Here is a 17,365-nt window from a genome sequence, read left to right as displayed (position 1 = left end):
AAAAAAAAAAGAGTGCTATTTTATACTTAAGATAGTGTATGCTGGCTGTCAAATGTTTCCTATGTTTCCTTCAATATTACTTTTAGAAATAGTACTCAACACTGCTTCTGATCATGCCAGAACCATAAATTAAGCCCTAGATATTTACTTCAGAAAGATTTTTGAATATTTTACTTATACTTGGCCGTATGAAGAATTATTTATTTCAATTTGAGGCGATGCAGAAGAGTAAAATAACAAACACAGCACCATCAAGTCTAGCTTACTGACGTTAACAAAGCTGATGTACACAATCAGAATCATTTGGGCCCATCTGATTCTAAGGGAAATTTTCGTTTTAATTACAAAAGGATGAATAACAGAAATTTTGTCCTGCAGAGTTCCAATTTGGAAGTTGTATTCCATCAGAAATATTCTGAGAAACACAGAACTTCACTAAAATTTCTTGCTGCTGAAAAATCTTCTGCTTGCCTGGCCATTCAAATCCAGGTTGATTACGATATCTTCTTCCAAGGAAATCCAAAGCTTTTATTCAGAATTTTATTTCTCCTACATCAATACAACATTTTAAATTTAAAAATTAAGTTATTTACAAGTCATTTATTTCCCCTTTAAGAATATCATGGTGTGCTGAAGAACTATCAGAACTAATTTTTCCCTTTTTTGGCTCATGACTTTCACACGATTTTGTAAAGTCCTCCTCTTTGTGAAGTCAGCTTTCACATTCCAGCAAAAATACTGTTAATAATCTCCTGATTGACTAAAGGTTTCTTGCAAAGAGGTGGCCCAGCTGTTTGCATTTAAGTAAAGCATCACTTTTCTTATCAGTTACATCTTTAACCTTATTTTCAAGAATAACCATACTAGGAAGAAAGCATTTGCCTAATCACATTTTTAATATGCATTTATATTATTAAATTATACATTTTTATTCTTTATTTATACTGTTGTTTCCACACCTGCAGTCCAATTACAGTCGAGGTTTACATGTACCAAGTTAGTGACCACATTTACAGGCACTGAATTTCCTTGTTTCATTTGAAGGAAGACAACATGACTGAAGGAATTTCTATTCTTATATTCAACATCACTACTACATGCATTTGCTTTGGAGAGAAATTAGTAGCTGCATCCATACAATTGCTGACATCTAGCAAAATATTTACTGTACACCTGACCTTCCAGAATTTCAAAAAGAAAAAATTCTACAACATTATTCACCAACAATATAAAAATAATGATGTTGACAAAGTTAGGCTGTTTTCAAAAACAGTCTTCAGTTTTGAAAAAGTAGACAGTGTCGACATCTACCTGCTTTAAGAGTGCAAGCCACCACTTGCACCATCTGCCATGAAATAAGGTCATCGCAAACAATTAAATTAGAAGGTGCCTCTTTTCATACCACAGTCAGCATCAAAGAATGGTTGCAACCAGCCACTGAATGTGAGTTAACATGGTAGAGTGAGTTGTTGGTTTTCTGGTGGTGTGACAAGTTACCCTGGTTTCTCTCTCCATGAGGAGTGTTTGCAAGGAGGAACTGAGAAACTAAATTGCCTTTGGGAAAAATCTGGAGCCAGATGCGTCTTCCACCTGAGTGGAACCAAGGGACGCTTGATCTTCTGATATCAAAACCAAACTGACAGAAAAAATGAGCTTCCTGCACCACTAGGCTACCCAGTGCTAGTGCCTGCATGAGACTTGGTGACATTATCACATCTTTTCAAGTTCTGTATCTTTTCCCACTGTACACACGCTGTGCTAGAAGAATTACCACACCCATTCAACTCACGTTTTCTGTCATGGAATGTATTACTCATAGGTCCAAGATTTTTTTTTTTCTCATGTTGAAGAGAATGAAGAGGTGACTCACACTAGCCAGGTCCTCCATTACTAGTATAAACTAGATATAACTTCGCTGAATTTCATGCAATTGCATCTGCACAAGCCTAGTACCAAGTCCAAACCAGTACTCGTACAAGTAGGCTGCTGGAGTCTAAGGGAAAGTAAACCCAGTGACAGTTGTAACAACATCTGTTCTTTAAGAAGAAAAAAAAAAGAAAAAAAAATGGTGGGGAGAACACAACTTCTGACAGAAATGAGATGAAGAGTAAGAGTTGAGGCTTCAATTTCAGTACCTGCTTTTCTAGAGATGAATGAGTCTTTTGTATTGTAACATACTGGTGAGACTACAACCACACTTTGGAAATATTTAAGCAACAAGATGTAGATAGCTAAAGCTACATGAGCACTCAACTTCCATTAAAACAAACACACAAAATGTATGTGCTATCATTCTCATCAACTTCTACATATCCTGCTCCCAGCATCATGTTTCTATCCCTGTCATGCAATGCTGGTGTATCCTTAGGCTTTCTTCCTGTTTCCCCTTTAGATTCCTTTTCTGTTCATTTGGTAGCTCTTTAGGGTTATGCCCTGTATAAATGTGGATTGTACACAAACTTAGCACAACAGCAGCTAACTGGAGCCCAAGTTGATCCCAAAAGCCCCCGTAATTCCTCCCTATCTAGGTGCCCATAGATGAAAATAATTTAATAGAACCACAAAAAAAGTTTGAATTCTGTAAGGACCTCCTCAGAATTCTGCTGAAAGGTGAGTTAACATGATTAAGATGGTATGGAGAGGAGAGAGGGTGGAGGAGATGGAGAATTAAACAGCTCTGCCAACTGCTCTGTTTTTGCCCCACAATCATACACCTCAGCATATCAACTAGCTCGATGAATTGCTTGTTCACTCCTACACAGCCTCTGAAGAGAGACCTAAATCACATTTTTTACTCCTAACAGCAGCATGGTTAAAATGCTGTTATTCCATATTTATTCCATATTTATCCCATAGGGTTTGACAGTAATGGCATCCCTTGAGCGCATGGAGTGAAACTTTGGTTGCCGCAGAAGTAAAGGAAGGATACTTGCCTAGCTTTGTCCATGGAAACTTACACTGAAATCTAAAAGTTAATGAGCACTACGTTCAGACTAATGGGTTGTATCTGCCCTGGTAATATCTCTATGGGCTCACAGCCTCCAGGCCCATGATCAGCACCAGGACACTCACTGTTAGCACTGGACTTAGTGTTAACTACCAGTGGTACATGCAAGGGAGAACAGGTGACACTTCATAGTTAATTTAATGCTGCTCATTTCAGTGGCCACAAGCATGTCCTTTGTCTGCTGAGATGGTCAAACTACTTAATTTTCCTTAGCCTTTTCTTTGGAAGCACAGAGATGAAGTCACTTCACCAGACTGAAACACGAAATTCTGGCAAGTCTTGTTCTTTCCTGCCAAACGGAGGCCTCTAATGTTAGAACAGGCATTCAAGATAACAGTGCTGAAAGTCTGTTTTGTAGCTTAGCAAATAAACAATAAGATAAGCAATAAAATTTGGCAAAACAGAAGTAAGCCTCCCCTCAGTTCAATCTAGAAGACCATTCCTGCTCTTTCATTACCACCACTGAATCTGCAGCCACGCTGGATGTTATTCCTCCCTGCTGTTTTCCTTAGCAGCCAGCCACAATTCATTTTTACTGCTTTTCTCACCAGATCTGGCCCAGAACTCCCAAGGCTTCCTCCCTCAGTGGCCACGTCTAGGCAGCAGACAAAGAGCAATTCCCAGCTCCTGAGTCCTGGTGCCTTCCCTGACCACACCACAGGGTAGGCACCACTACCACATAACAGGGTAGGCACCATCCCCTGAACGTCACTGCCAAGGAGGAAAGGCTTGGGGCTCAGATAAAGCTACTTTTTTCAACTGATGGGATCACGTAAATTGAAAATCTTCTCTCCCAGCAGCTCAACATTCTGAAACATTCACTGCATTACAAATCATTCGTCATCATCACTGGATTAGTGATGCATTTGAGTTACGTTACCAAAGTCTATATTAATAACCACATATAAACCAGTTAACAAAATCCAAATCTCACAGAACAGACTATGGACTGGCATCTGTCAAAGCTCAGGATCTTATGGGAGCCCTGACTCCCATAACTCATAAATATATTGAGAGTGCCAGACTTTGAAGGGGATGTTGCCATCAACTGCTATTGGGTTTTTAATTCCCTAATTGAAACAGGAAGACCTGCTTTCTTGCTTTAATCACTCTCTAATCAATAACAAACATCATTTATTGTTTCTTCCACACAGTCTGTTTAGCAAAATACTGTGCTAAGTTAAAAACAATACAATCACATAGACTAATGACAACAGAGGAGAAGAAATCGTAAAGTGGATGAGGAAAGAGATTTCAGCTGGTACTTGCAATGTGATGGGAGGGTTATGTGGGATTTTAAAAGACGAGTCATTTTAAATTGGACCCTGACCTACATGGGGACATAGTGAAATCATGAGAGGATGAGGCAGTCATTTTTCTCATTTTAAGTAGATTATAAGAGTCTGCGTGCTCTGAAGCATGGGCATGTGCGGTGTAACCATGCAATGGCAAGAAACATTCGCAGCCTGAAATAGGTGCAACAATTTCAGAAGAAACAGAGACAAGACAGTGAAGTGGGACAAGAGATGTACAGCCAACACATAAATTTAACTTAAACTGATTAGTTTATCAAACTAAACAATGTACGTAAAAATAATCAAAAGTCAACAAACACCCTCACTGCTTTTGCACAAGAAAAATGTTATTTTGATATTTAGCTGATCTGACAGCATTCACCAGTTCAGCTATTGAGTTTTCTAAGCTGGGTAAACAAGCATTTCAAGAAACTTACAGTTTCATCCCCCAGAGAGGATTGAAGTTGCTAGGCCATACCACTGATTCTGCTCTTCTGCAACATTTTGCCTTGACAGTGTCCTTACCTGCGGTTAAACAAAGTTCCCGCTTTCTCATTTGGGGTTTAATGTGTGTAATGATTCCATGTGAAGTATAGCAGGACAGGAAATGTTTTTAAATTCTCCTTACAGAAAAGCCTAGCTGACAGTGCAAGCTGTGAGGACTTTGTTCTGCAATCAGCTCAAAGCAGCTGCAATCCTATCTCCAGCAATTCAGTAAAGAGTGGACAGAGCCTGAAGGCATTACCACTGGGTTATACGTACATGGTCTGGGCAAAGTGACATCACTGACGACTATATGCTGTACTATATCTTCTTATGAGAGATGATGATCCTAAATTCAGTGCAGCTACCTCAGGCAGGAGGGTTGGGTAGGACCCCACGCAGCTGTAGTAATTGTGCCCAGATAACAGCATACCAGAGGTGTGTTAGTTACAGGTATTTTATTTCCCACTGACATCGAGCTGATCTGTGATAAATTGTCATTTTTTTCTTGAGCTTCGTTTTAATGAAGGACAACCATGGCTTGCTCATGCTTTGATAAACACTGCTGGCTGCCAGAAGAGGCAAGCTAACTGCTGTGCATCTCTTCGTGACACAGTACGTATATCAAGTGTGGAGAAAATGAGGCAAAAGAAAAGTTTTCTTAATTGGTTTGCATTGAACAGTGTGTATATATGAAGGCTCAAAAGTTTCAGGCAAGACAGCCTGAGGCAGAGGGATCTGAAGGGAACAGTGGGAGCCTCGTGGGGACAGCTGAGCACTACAGCTTGTCACACCATGAGGTGTCAGCAAGGGCAAATCAGAAAGGCTAACTCAAATTCACTCCTGGAACCATCCTGGACTAGACAAGAAACAGATTTTAAATGTGCTGGTATCTCAACTACCAAAAAAACAGTAAAAGTCTTCTGAAGGTTTCTAAAAATCTAGTTAAGCTCATGTGGATTTTGTACAGAACCAGAACAATTACTGTAGTCTTCAAGCTCTTCTTCTATTTTTACTCATGTTTCCATCACTCCTCATGTCAAAAACAAAGCAAGCAAACAAAAGCAATAATTTAAAATAAATAAATAAATAAATAAAATGGAGCTGCTCCTGACTGTTTAGTCCCTTGAAAAGAGTACCATCCACTGCTCATGCAGCTTTTTCTTAGTACACAACTAGCAAATTATTTTATGTTTTATACACATCACATTCTAAGGAAAGAAGCATGCTCATAAAATGCAGTTACAGGAACGTGCTTTTCAGGAAAATAAAGTCCTGATGTCTTAAAAGGAGAAAGGGCTTTTTTCCGTATCCACTTTTGTTACAGACAAAAAAATAAAAAAGATTAAGTCCCAACACTCTATGACTTTCACACAACAAACTACAGTTTATCAAGACATTCCTACTTCATGTGACCAAGTGCTGTTTCTAGATGGCTGCTCCAAATGGCTGATGGAACTTCTGGCTCTGAAATAAACAAGGAGGATGACCCACAGAGCACAGGATGGGTGGTACTTCAACACGCCTAACCACGTCTTTCACTGCAAGAGACTATGGCTCTTCTTGAACAATGGGATGGAAGGCAGGGAGGGAATTCCTTCCTGCTGCTCAGAGCATCGTCCTGCACATTGTGCTCACTGGGCAACACGGACTTCAACAGGGGGATGCTGCTTCCTTCTCTTACTACAACAACTCAAAAAAGGGAGCAGATATGCAATCTTTTCTGTGTGTTCTTTGGTTGTATCCTGACTATTTCCTACGAAAAGAACTTAAAGAACCAAGTCAGAACAGCAAGAAGTGTAAAAGGGGACAGTTCTGTTTGGAATAAGGTGAAATACCATTTTGCAGAGAACTTATAGTGTCAATACTGGTGCATCCTACATGTTCAAAGCAATAATAGTTTAGCTGAAATTCCATTCCCGCAGTGGGAAAAAGCTGTTAGATCCTGGAAGAAACAAGGTGTACAGATTAAAAACTTATTTAACTCACTGCTACTATGCAAAATGAGCATATTCAGATCCTGCAGGAGCCAAGCAGGCAGCTGTCCAGTTTGTTTCATGCAGGGTGGCTGTGTGATTAGTTACTGCGTGCACGATGATGGGAGAGAGGCGGGGGGGGAAAATCATTGTTCATACCCTGGATTAAATATCTAGACAGGAAACATGCTCTGGAATTACATCAGAGCAGACCCGCCGCGTGTGCGAAGTCACTAAACAAATCTGCATCTTGCCCTAAGCTCTACTAAATCTATTGGACTACTGCTTGTTATTGTTTCCCCCTCCCGAACACAGCCCACCCTCTCTGCCCGCTCGCAGACAGCTGGTGTGACGCAGGATTTTAAATCTCATGGTTTTTGTGCCAGGCTCTCTCCTTACTCCGGGTTACAGGCTGAAACACTCGGATTACTGTTTAACAAGCCTAAACATGGGGTGATAAAATCATCGCACAAAGCCATAGTGTTCCCTTTCCAAAATAATGTCCCTTCCTCGTTCCCACTCCCCACCTCCCAGCCACCCCCTCCTTCAGCACGATGATAGCTTTTAGGAATGATTAGGGGCTTCTGGGGACACGGCCCTGCACAAGGAGGGAGGGGTAGCTATTGTCCTGGCTTTGCCTCCTCATTAACAGACTGGTTATTAAATGTCAGCTGTAGGAAAAAGCAACATTTCAACTTCTTGTGAACCGCCAGTGCTCTTCCTCTGGGCTTTCCCCCGCCGTGTTCTTCCAGGAACAGTGCCTGAGAGAGGGGAGCAGGCTGAACAATGAGGTGCCCAGGAGACAGCCAGCAGCAGCCTGTATGGAGGACTGTTCTCGTGGAGGGGCCTTTAGTGCTGAGCGTGATGAGTGATGACAACCTGCAGCTCAGGAGCACTGCCCCACACCCGGGGCACAGAAGCTCCTCAACACAGCAGGGAGAATTTTGGGAAATGGAATGGACTGGTGGACAGATGCGAGCCAGCCATCTCCCAGGTATCTTGATGCTGCAGCAGCTGGGGCAACGGGGTCTTCAGAAAGCTCAAAGATGTATTAAAATAAATCCTCCAGCCCTTTCCACATGCCAAGTGCTGCAGTTGTGACACCTATTCTAGCTCTTAAAAGCTTGGCTGTTTTAAGGGTGGAGTCAAGTTCTCTCCCTCCACAAGGTGAAAGCAATGCAAAATGCTATTTGATGTACCACAGATTTGGAGGCTAGGTGGGACCACTATGATAATTTGCTCTGAGTTATTCAGCAAATTTGCATAACTCCGGAATTTGATTCTTCTCCATTTGCAAGCAGATATCTTCACTACCATTGAGCTAATCAGAAACAGGTCTTACAGAGTTCACTGAGCATTTAGATGCCTCTCTCTGCAAAGCACTTTGCAGATGCTCTCCACACAACCTGAATGACTTCACCTACACATCCAGACAAACTGCATCCAGAGCTGTAGGCTTCTTGAAGCTGAAACACCAGTGCAAAGAAAAGGAGGGGAAAAGAAAGATGACTGCCCAAAGCCAATGAGAACGAGAGGGAGAATTCTGACTGGCATTACACCAAGAATGTGGCCAAAATATTGAAGACTATTCTCCAGTCCTGTAAAAAACAAAGCAACAGCAATATGAAGAAGGGACCCTCATTCACCTAAACAAAGTCATGTTCTGAACATGACACACGAGCAGTGTTTTCTGCATTGATAACCAGTGGTATTCTTGCAACACGTGGGTTTTTCTTCATGGTCTTCCATTAAAATTTTAGTGAGGAAACAAATTGGGCAGCATTTTTAAATGCTTTTAAAGATAGCCCTTATCCCTGTGACTTTCATCAATACTCCTAAATTACCTGTGCACACGTTGTGTTATAAACTATTTTAATAAATACTGTAAATAAATCTAACAAATGTTTATATGTAGGGGCCTGAACTGCTCACAGGAATAATCTTCTTTCTTCTCTTAACCCTTTTTCTATTTTTTTAAGCTCTCTCATTCTCCTCTCCACCCTTTCTGAGTCACTGTGTTCTTACATATACAATATCCCAGTTCTTCCCAGCCAGCCTCAACCCCCACAGCTTCCTCTATCACTTTTCCAGCAAATCCAGAAGAAAAAAAAAAAAAAAAAAAAAAAGAGCTCTTCCATCTGATGTAGCTGTTCCTGATGTACCAATATGTGTATAGGAGGATATTTAAATTGTGTATGCAGTCTCTTAACTTAGCAGAAACCAGTAACTGGTTACAGCTAGTGAATCGCAGAAAAACAGCTGCTCTACAGGAGGCATGGGAGGAAGTGTGATCTGAGCATCATTTACAGCAACCATTGGAACTGTTCAGCCTTGTAAGGGAGTTTATGCTCTACTTCAACTCCTTTGCCCTTAGATGCTTGCTGCAGTTTGCTTTCCCTGCAAGGACTCCCTGAGTGTCACAGCTATAGCAAAAGGGCTCTGAACAGCATTAGCTGTTAAAATGGCACAGATCTTACATTTAATTTGTGCTAATTTGGTGTTGAAATGAGATTTTCACCAAGGCAGGATTCATACTACAGATGGATATTGTGCAATTTTCTGTCTTGGCTAGGAGTTTTGTGCACAAATAGTGTCTGTCCCGAGGAGTGTAAGAAATCACTTCTAAAGTGATGATACAGACCTACTAATAGCCATTCTAAGTGTCACATTAATAACAAAACAACTCCACAGCTTGATAGATGTGCGGGGGGGGAGAGGGGGAGAAGCATGAAACATATCATATAAGTCCATATGTATCTTAATAAATTGTCTCCTCCAAGACTACAACCATCTTAATAAATAAATAATCTCCTGCAGCTCCCTCTCCAAGAAAGATTATGGCAATCCTTGCATGCCTCGCCTATGCAGCTTTCCCCATCCAGTGTCACCAGTTGCTAAACATAGCGGTCCTCTGATAGAAGATGAGGTAGTCTACAGAGAAATGAATTGGGTAATCTGGCAAAGGGAGAACTGGATATCTTTCAATCCCCTTCCTGAAAACCAGAAAACTATGGCTGAGTGCTCTGCAACACCCTTCTTGGGCAGAAAAATTCAAACATCCCCAACATGGACATAAGCAGTTGCTGAGAAAAATCTTGATTCCACTGAAATCAACCAGCTGAGCTTATAATCAGTTTCACCAGCTTCTGAGCTTTTTGAATACCCAAGAGAACTACAGACAAATTTTGGCTGAGGCCTGGGCAGTATGGAATCTGCTAGAGGAAGACCCATTGTTCAGCTATAATACAAATTTAAATACAAAGTTGGGCTTAACACTACTGGGGAAAATCTTGTACTGTCACAGGGCTAAATGACTTTTCTCAAGCCATGAATTACTTTCAAAACCTATCTCTTCAAAGAAAAAAAAAAAATCTTTGAAGATCAAGAACTGAATTCTAATTTCACCCCTGCAAACGTATGGGTATCAATAGAGCCATTCTTCCCAGTATTAGAAGCACAGTTCACGAGATCAAAAACAGTCTTATGAATCCAAACAAGCCCTTCTAGAAAACCTCCGATCTACCCAAATCCCTAGGGGCTTGAGAGCAAATCACATCTGTAGAGGTATGTTTCACAAATGCTATAGTGTTTTAATGGGTCAGACCTAATACATGTATCTCAATCACCCCTCAGAAACAGTTAGTTTCCAGTATTTCGAAGGGACAGAACTGATTTTTTGATGGAATGAGAACAGAAAGGGAGTATCTCATCAATTGCAGAAAGAAAGAGAAACACAGTATTTAAAAAACCTTTCAAGGGCTGAGTTGGGTTTAATATAGTGTTTGAATCCTCCCAAAGCTGGCAGATTAGGAGATGAGCTGGCCTCACAGCCTTTAAAACACATAAACATGCAGAGGATTTTTCAGCGCCGTCTTCCATTGAGTTCTATTTCTTTATGCATGCACTCCTATCCCACCAAGACATTTTTTAACAAGAATTCCAGAAAGACTTGTAATTTCCCTTTGAGTTAAGGTTTAAATTCATCTTCCCTGAAATAACTTTTTTTCATATTCTTGTTTCTTATGCAGGATTGCACGCTTTATAGCAGTGATATTTGAAAAGCACTGCATTTAAATCACAAAGGGAGCCCTTTTCTTGTACAGCAGGCTATGGTCTTCTTTTTATGATTGCTGAAATAAATAATTGCTTTTGAGGCTGCAGTTATGATTCATTTGTACTACCTCCAGAAGAATAAAAGCTTTTTTCATGATTATTGTAAAAACTAGAGTGTATATTATTTCTTAGACAACATTTCAGTATTAAACATGAAGTCTTCTGTCTTTTGTTACCTAAAGGATTCATTTATTGATTTAAGACTCAAATAAAAGTCACTGGATGGAACGAAGTAATTGAAGGACTGTGGTAAATTTTTTCAGTTTACTGAATTACTACACCTCCAAACACTTTACTTTTAAATTATCTTCTTTTAAAGCTGCTATGTTCCAACAATTTGTTCCTCTGCCCGCTTTTCAGACATGAGATCAGCAGCTGTCAGCACTTCTATCTGCTACAGGCAGTATGAAATAAGTTGTTACAGGTCAGTTTGATGGTCACACCAAGGGGAGAATGATATTGTAGACCAACCAGACCCCAACAAACTTCACAACTAGCTAACTGACTCACACCCAAAGAGTGGCTCACCCCAACGAGGAATTTTTAGGCCCACATTAGAGCGCGGCCTTCCCTAGCACAGGCCAGGCAGCCATTTTCTGACCAGTGAGACCTCTTCAGTCCTCCCAGAACGCATGATAGCAAAACGCCATCCATTCCTGCCTCCACCTCCTGTTCCCTGAGCATGCCCATCTCTACTTTCAGCGGCAACTTCAAATGCAAGAGAAGAGTCAAATAGAGACTTAAGAGGACTATACAGAGGTTTCTTAACACGGTTCTCTGATAAATAACTCCTGTCCATGCTCATCACGAAAACCAAACTAAGAAAAGGGCAGCAGCATCTTTTGAAATATGATTGAAGGTAGCTCAGTCCTGCTTCCAAGGTGAACAGGGCTTCAGTTTAAAGCTAGACTCTCAGGAGGTTCAGGAAGACTGAAACCAAGACCAAAGACAGCAGGAGTGCCTCTTTCACCTCCGGAAAGGAATTAGCATATTCATATTTTCCACTTGAAAGCTGACTAATTTACACATTTACTAACAAAGTGGCGCTTTCTGAGGGGTTTTTTACACTATCTGTTGCCAGCTAAAATATTTGGGGACAAAGACTACTATGTAGAGAGCACCTCTGGGACTGAAGGGAGCCTTCTGTTTTCCTGTTTATGATGGCTACATAAATGAAAATGGAACGAATGATGGTACTGTCACTGGGAGAACCAGCTGTTCTGCATGTGACATTTTTTCATGTAAGAAAACCTAAAAATACTGTGGAGTACATATGGATAAGACAAGGAAACAAATAACCGAGCAGTGGCTCAGTAATGCTTGCCAAACTGTCTTCAGTCACTGAGGCTCCATGTTTTCCCATTGAAATTAGTTGCATCATCATTTATTTCAAAACCAAATCTGAATTTCAATCTTCCTGTAACATTTGCATTTGGACCTCTTCACCATCGATAGGATGCATGGTGCTTTGCAGAGGAAATTAAGGAAATGCCCTACGTGCTGAAATACCTTTCCGGATCTTCAGCAAAACCATGAACTTTTCAAACTCACTGATTTATGTGTGTTTCTATTTTCCTCCCCCTTCAGATTTTTTAGACCAATTTTACACTGACAGGTTTGAGCAGGACAGCTGGATAGATGAGATCAAAGTCAAACATCCCATTTGAGTCTCCGTTCAGAGACTGCTGCTGTTTGCAGTTTCATCTTTGGCAGCATGAGGAAGGGCTACACTGAGAATGAAGGGATTTATTATGAATTTAGTAATTTAACATTATAATCCCAGCTATCGGGAAGAAAGTTAAAGTACATTTTGTCTTTTCTCCCTCTGCAATTCTTAAGCTATTGCAGGGGCATCAGCAGATCCTGGTTATGCTATGACAGCTAAAAATCAACTTTTTTCTTTTTTTTTTCTGCAAAAAACAACCAAGAATTAATCTGAAAATACCTCCAAGCTGGGTCTTTAGCTGCCCTAAACCATCACAGCTCAACTGAAGCTCTTTGGATATGTGCCCTTGCATTCTTAAATACCATCAGATACAACATGTAATCCCAGTATTGAAAAGGGCTCAGGTGTTTTCTCCACGTCTGAGAAGCTGGAAGGTAACTTCATAGGTCTTTAAGAGCCCTAAACAGCAAATGGGAGTTAGCAGTCCTGCAGCTGGGAGTCCAAGTGCTAAACCAAGAACATTCCAACACAGCCATCACCGCTCATTGCTTCATGGAGAAACCACCAGCTTAAAAAGCAACAATGCAGTTATGTTTTGAAATGGGATCTCCAAGCTCTGCCACAATTAGTGCTCCATATGCCCAGATAAACTTTGATGGATGAAGGGCAGAAGGTCCTGTGCGTAACAGAATGAGTTACTGGCTATTGTAGGAGAGTGCAGGATGGACTCATAAGTAACTCCTCTGTATGCAGTGTCCAAGCCGGAGCTGGTTAAGGCAAGTCTGAAAAAAAGCCAGCCTTATGGAGAGGACCTGTGGGGTGTGGAAGACAGAATGTGGCCTTTACAAAAGAGCAAAAAACTCAAATCCTTTTTTCTAGCAGAAGGAATTACTGAGAGCTGTAAACAAGCAATCAGTACATCCTACAGGAACACTTTTCCTTGCAGACTGAGATTGTCTGCCTTCATGGGTGAACACAGCTAGGAAATAATAGGAAGCTGTTCAAAGGCAGTCTCCCTGTGAGATCACAAATGGACATCCTTGAAGCTGTTCAGCAGCCAAGGAACAAAAGAGATCTGCTCATGAATTAAAAACGTGTTTAGGAGGAGGAAAATGCAGATACTCCTCAGGCAGCCAGGAGGGGAAGCCCCTGGCAAGGCATGTTTTTTTGCTTTCTGCAGCTGTCAGAGATAGGCAGTGTTCAGACTGATACAGGACAAATGCAAGTCAGAAGTCCCCAGGGGCTGTCCTGGCATAAGGACAGGGAGTTTGTGGGCAGCCTTCCCTTCAGGACTTTAATGCCTTCTCACCCCCAGGCATTAGAGTTTACACACCTTTCTCCACGACTTTCCTGCTCATTCCCCTATATTTGTCAATCTGCTTTCTCCCACCCTGACTCCCAGGCAGGGCTGAGGATGGGATTAGGGAGCTTGGAGGCACTGCCACAGGAAAAGACAGCATTCTCATGTAACAGTTTGTCAGCTGTTTCATATGTGGCTCTGCAGGCTCTCTGTTCTTACTACCAACATCTAAGATACCCCAGAAGGGACAGGAAGCTGCTCAAGCCTGGTTCATTTATGGTGGCAATGAAACTCAGAAGCTGGTCTAGTCCTGGGAGAACAATGCTGCAGGGAAATCTGGTTCATTCATTTCAAGGAAAGAAAGGTCTCTGACGACTGCACAGGAACACGCTTTGCTTGAGTGAGAAGAGCTCTGGAGTAAACTCCTTGCTCATGTTGTGGTACGACATGAAAGGTCAAAGTGGTCAGAAGTCAACTGGCAAGATTTTCCCCAGGGAGTTTCAAATACCTCTGGTGGCACTTTTGCCCAGGAGACAGGTTATTCAGAAACCTTTCGTGAACGTTTCTTAAAAATAGAACACTAGAAGATTAATTCTGATCTGTGATTAAACTTAATATCTAACAGGGCTTGTATAAAAGTTGACATTTGTTCCTTAGGTCTCTCATATGAGACACCCAAGAATTGTGCCACAGATGAGTTCTCCACCAATGAGGCAATTTATCACACTGCCTTAAACCTGTGGGTTTAATTAACCTGCTGCAGGTTCATTGACTTCTTCTGTACATTGCTGCATAGAATCATTAAGTCACGAATATGTATATGTCGAGTAGAAATATTTCAGAAATTTTATGACATAGATATTTTAGCTCTTTCTTAAACAGTGAAAGGAATCTGTATACAGCCCAAGAACCACTGCTTCATTCAAACAAAATTAAGTTCATTCAAACTTGTCCTAACCAAGAAATGTGTGCTGGAGAGATTCATAATGAAACCAAGGAGGAAATCTTTCAAATCCACTCCACAGGCAAGTTCAATATCTTCTCTGCCTCTTACAGCAACATACGACTCATGCTGTAGACACATACTTCAGCTTCTCAAAGCCTGCCTTTTGCACACTGTCCAAAAGACTTCTCTGTTCCTTGAAAATATACACCCAAAGGCCAACCAGCCTGTGGGACAGAACTTTACTGGGCATATGGCGAAAGAGCTCCCATCAGAATTGTTTAAGCAGAAAACACTAAATTATGGGAGTCTGAAAAGAGCCTCAGCTTCACCACCCCTTTGTAGCCTTTGGGTTTCCTTTCCCTTTCAACTATGCAGGCTGAGGCAGGGGGGAAATTAAGAGACCCCACTCCCTGGAAAAGCTAGGTACTGAAAGAGGCAGTGAAATGGGATGCTGGTTTCTCCTCTGAGTCACTGGGAGCAGACACACCAGCTGGAACTGGAGGTGGGAGCACAGGGAGGATGGTATCAGCCTAGCACCAGGTGAAGTCAAACCAAGGAGATGTCAAACCTGACACTGAGCACCTGGGACTGTTTGTATCATCACGGCCCTTCTCGGTGCAGGAGCGGTGGCAGGATGCAATAACCTGTTCGGTCCCTGCCTGCTGCAGCCTACAGGTCCCTGGCAGCATGCTGCCCCTGAGTGCCTGCTTAGCACTGCTCTGTCAGTGCACCAGATGCAAGTAGTGATGTCTCCTCGAGTAGTATTTGATCTCTGCAGAATGAAGTTTGCAAGGTTTCTGAGATGGCTGCGCACATCTACTCATTCTTCTTACACAGATGTGAATAAGAAAGGACAAGAAAAATCATGAAGCACGATGCTAAATCTCAGACTGCAACCAGTTTGTGTGTGTATGCATATAATGACTGGAGATGGAAAATCTACAGCCAGTTTCTTTCTTCTTTGCCCTTCTATGAGCAAAGAAATCTTGAAACTCAGAAAGAAAAACTGCGTTTGTTACACGCACACAGTGCCAACACAGAGGGCTATACTGAGAAACAGCCTGAAGTTCAGTTATTGCAAATGTAGAATAAGTCCTGCAGTTTTGCCAAGTCTCCCAAAGGTGGAACAGCCTGGAGTTTGACAAACAATGCGCAATCATTGCTTTGTACAGAAGACAGGAGAGACCCTGAACTACTCTGCTGCTAAGGAATTATCTGCAAAACTTCACGTGTGATCCAAATCAGCATGCTGCTAAATTCCGTGTCAGATAGAAACGCAAGGACTTCTAATGCTAGAGCATGGCACAGACTTGAAAATAAGAGAGTTTGTTTTGCGTGGCTGTTCTATTTGGAATGCTTACAAGACAGCTGTCAACCACTTTGATTAAGTTCCTTCACAAAATAGGCTTCCTGGAGTGACGCCTTGAAGGGAATACATATTCATGCATGTCTTTTACTCTGCTTGGAGTCCTACAGAAGTTTTGGATATACTTTACAAAATATGCCGTCACTGCTTACACTAAACAACTCTCACAGCAACTCCAGTTTAACTGGGAACTCTTTGTTGTCCATTTTTAGCTTGCTCCTCTTACGTGTTCCCAGTTCTGCTCTTCCCTATCCTTCTTGTTCCCCCCCCCCCAACACACACCCTGCAGGCTGAAACATTCTCTAACATGAAAAACTAAAGGAAAAACAAAACAAAACAAAACAAAAACCCTCAGTTCTGAACACAGAGAGGGATGCAGCTTAATATGGCAATGTTCCTCTTTGGCTGGGCCAAAAACTGATGGGCAAATAAATGCTCTGTAGCCAACAGTGGCTCTTATTGTCGGTAGACAGCATTTTCGATACTGAGACTCTGAAAAAGATGCCAGATGTTAACTCTAAATAAGCTACACAAGCTCTACAGCGTGTAAACTTCCACATTTCTACAGTCCCAAGTTGTTCTTTAAGCACAGGAAGCAGTGTCCCACCGTTTCATGACAAGTCAGGCTTAACAACAAACGTATAAACTAATTGATACGATCTGATCTGTGCAACATGAATTTGCTGCTGCCAGAAGTGGAAATCTCTTCCAACTGTGCTTTCTCTGCCTATTTTGTCCTTGTTAACTGCATCAGTGCCAGAAATGGTGTACACATGCAGGGAAAAAAAGTCCTTCTGTAGGTTGCAGCTAATAGAAGTATTACTCAAATCGGAGGACCCAATTAGGTTCCATTCCAGGCAACAACAAAACTTTTCCAGTGCAGCAGCAAAAGTAATTAGCATCTCACAAAACTGCTGCTAAATTACTGTGTCTCATTAATGACACTTCTACGTGCCCGCTAAGAATCTTTGTTCAGTGTAACACGCGGGTTTCATTTAAGGAAGCAAGTGGATCTTTGCTGAGATTAAGTCACTGTATTTGTGGAGAACAGGTGTGGAAACTCCCGTGTCATTTTGAAGGTACCGACAAGAAAGGAAAAAGGAATAATTTTGACAATGGGAGGAAATGGGAGAAGGACGTAGGGAAAAAAAAAAGTAAAGTTACTTACAAGCCTCGAAGCCGAAGCCAGATTTTCTCTATCTGCTCTGGCTGT

The 17,365-nt window shown here is 41.5% G+C and overlaps 1 protein-coding gene across 5 annotated transcripts in view; it reads right to left on the bottom strand.

The window, feature by feature from the left end:
• Positions 1-17,365, bottom strand: part of PDE1C (phosphodiesterase 1C) — a 311,651-nt gene that overhangs the window by 159,461 nt on the left and 134,825 nt on the right. For 2 of the 5 annotated variants that reach the window (XM_010713058.3, XM_010713059.3), the window contains exon 1: positions 17,321-17,359. The exons of the other annotated variants lie outside the window; for them this stretch is intronic. The gene's annotated coding sequence lies outside the window, so the exon portion shown is untranslated. Of the gene's footprint in view, positions 1-17,320; positions 17,360-17,365 lie in introns of those variants that run through there. 5 annotated transcript variants of the gene reach the window in all.

This window comes from Meleagris gallopavo, chromosome 6 (assembly GCF_000146605.3).
Source record: "Meleagris gallopavo isolate NT-WF06-2002-E0010 breed Aviagen turkey brand Nicholas breeding stock chromosome 6, Turkey_5.1, whole genome shotgun sequence".
NCBI classification, from domain to species: domain Eukaryota; kingdom Metazoa; phylum Chordata; class Aves; order Galliformes; family Phasianidae; genus Meleagris; species Meleagris gallopavo.
Note: the sequence above shows the minus strand (reverse complement) of the source record. Positions and strands in the feature narration are given on the sequence as shown.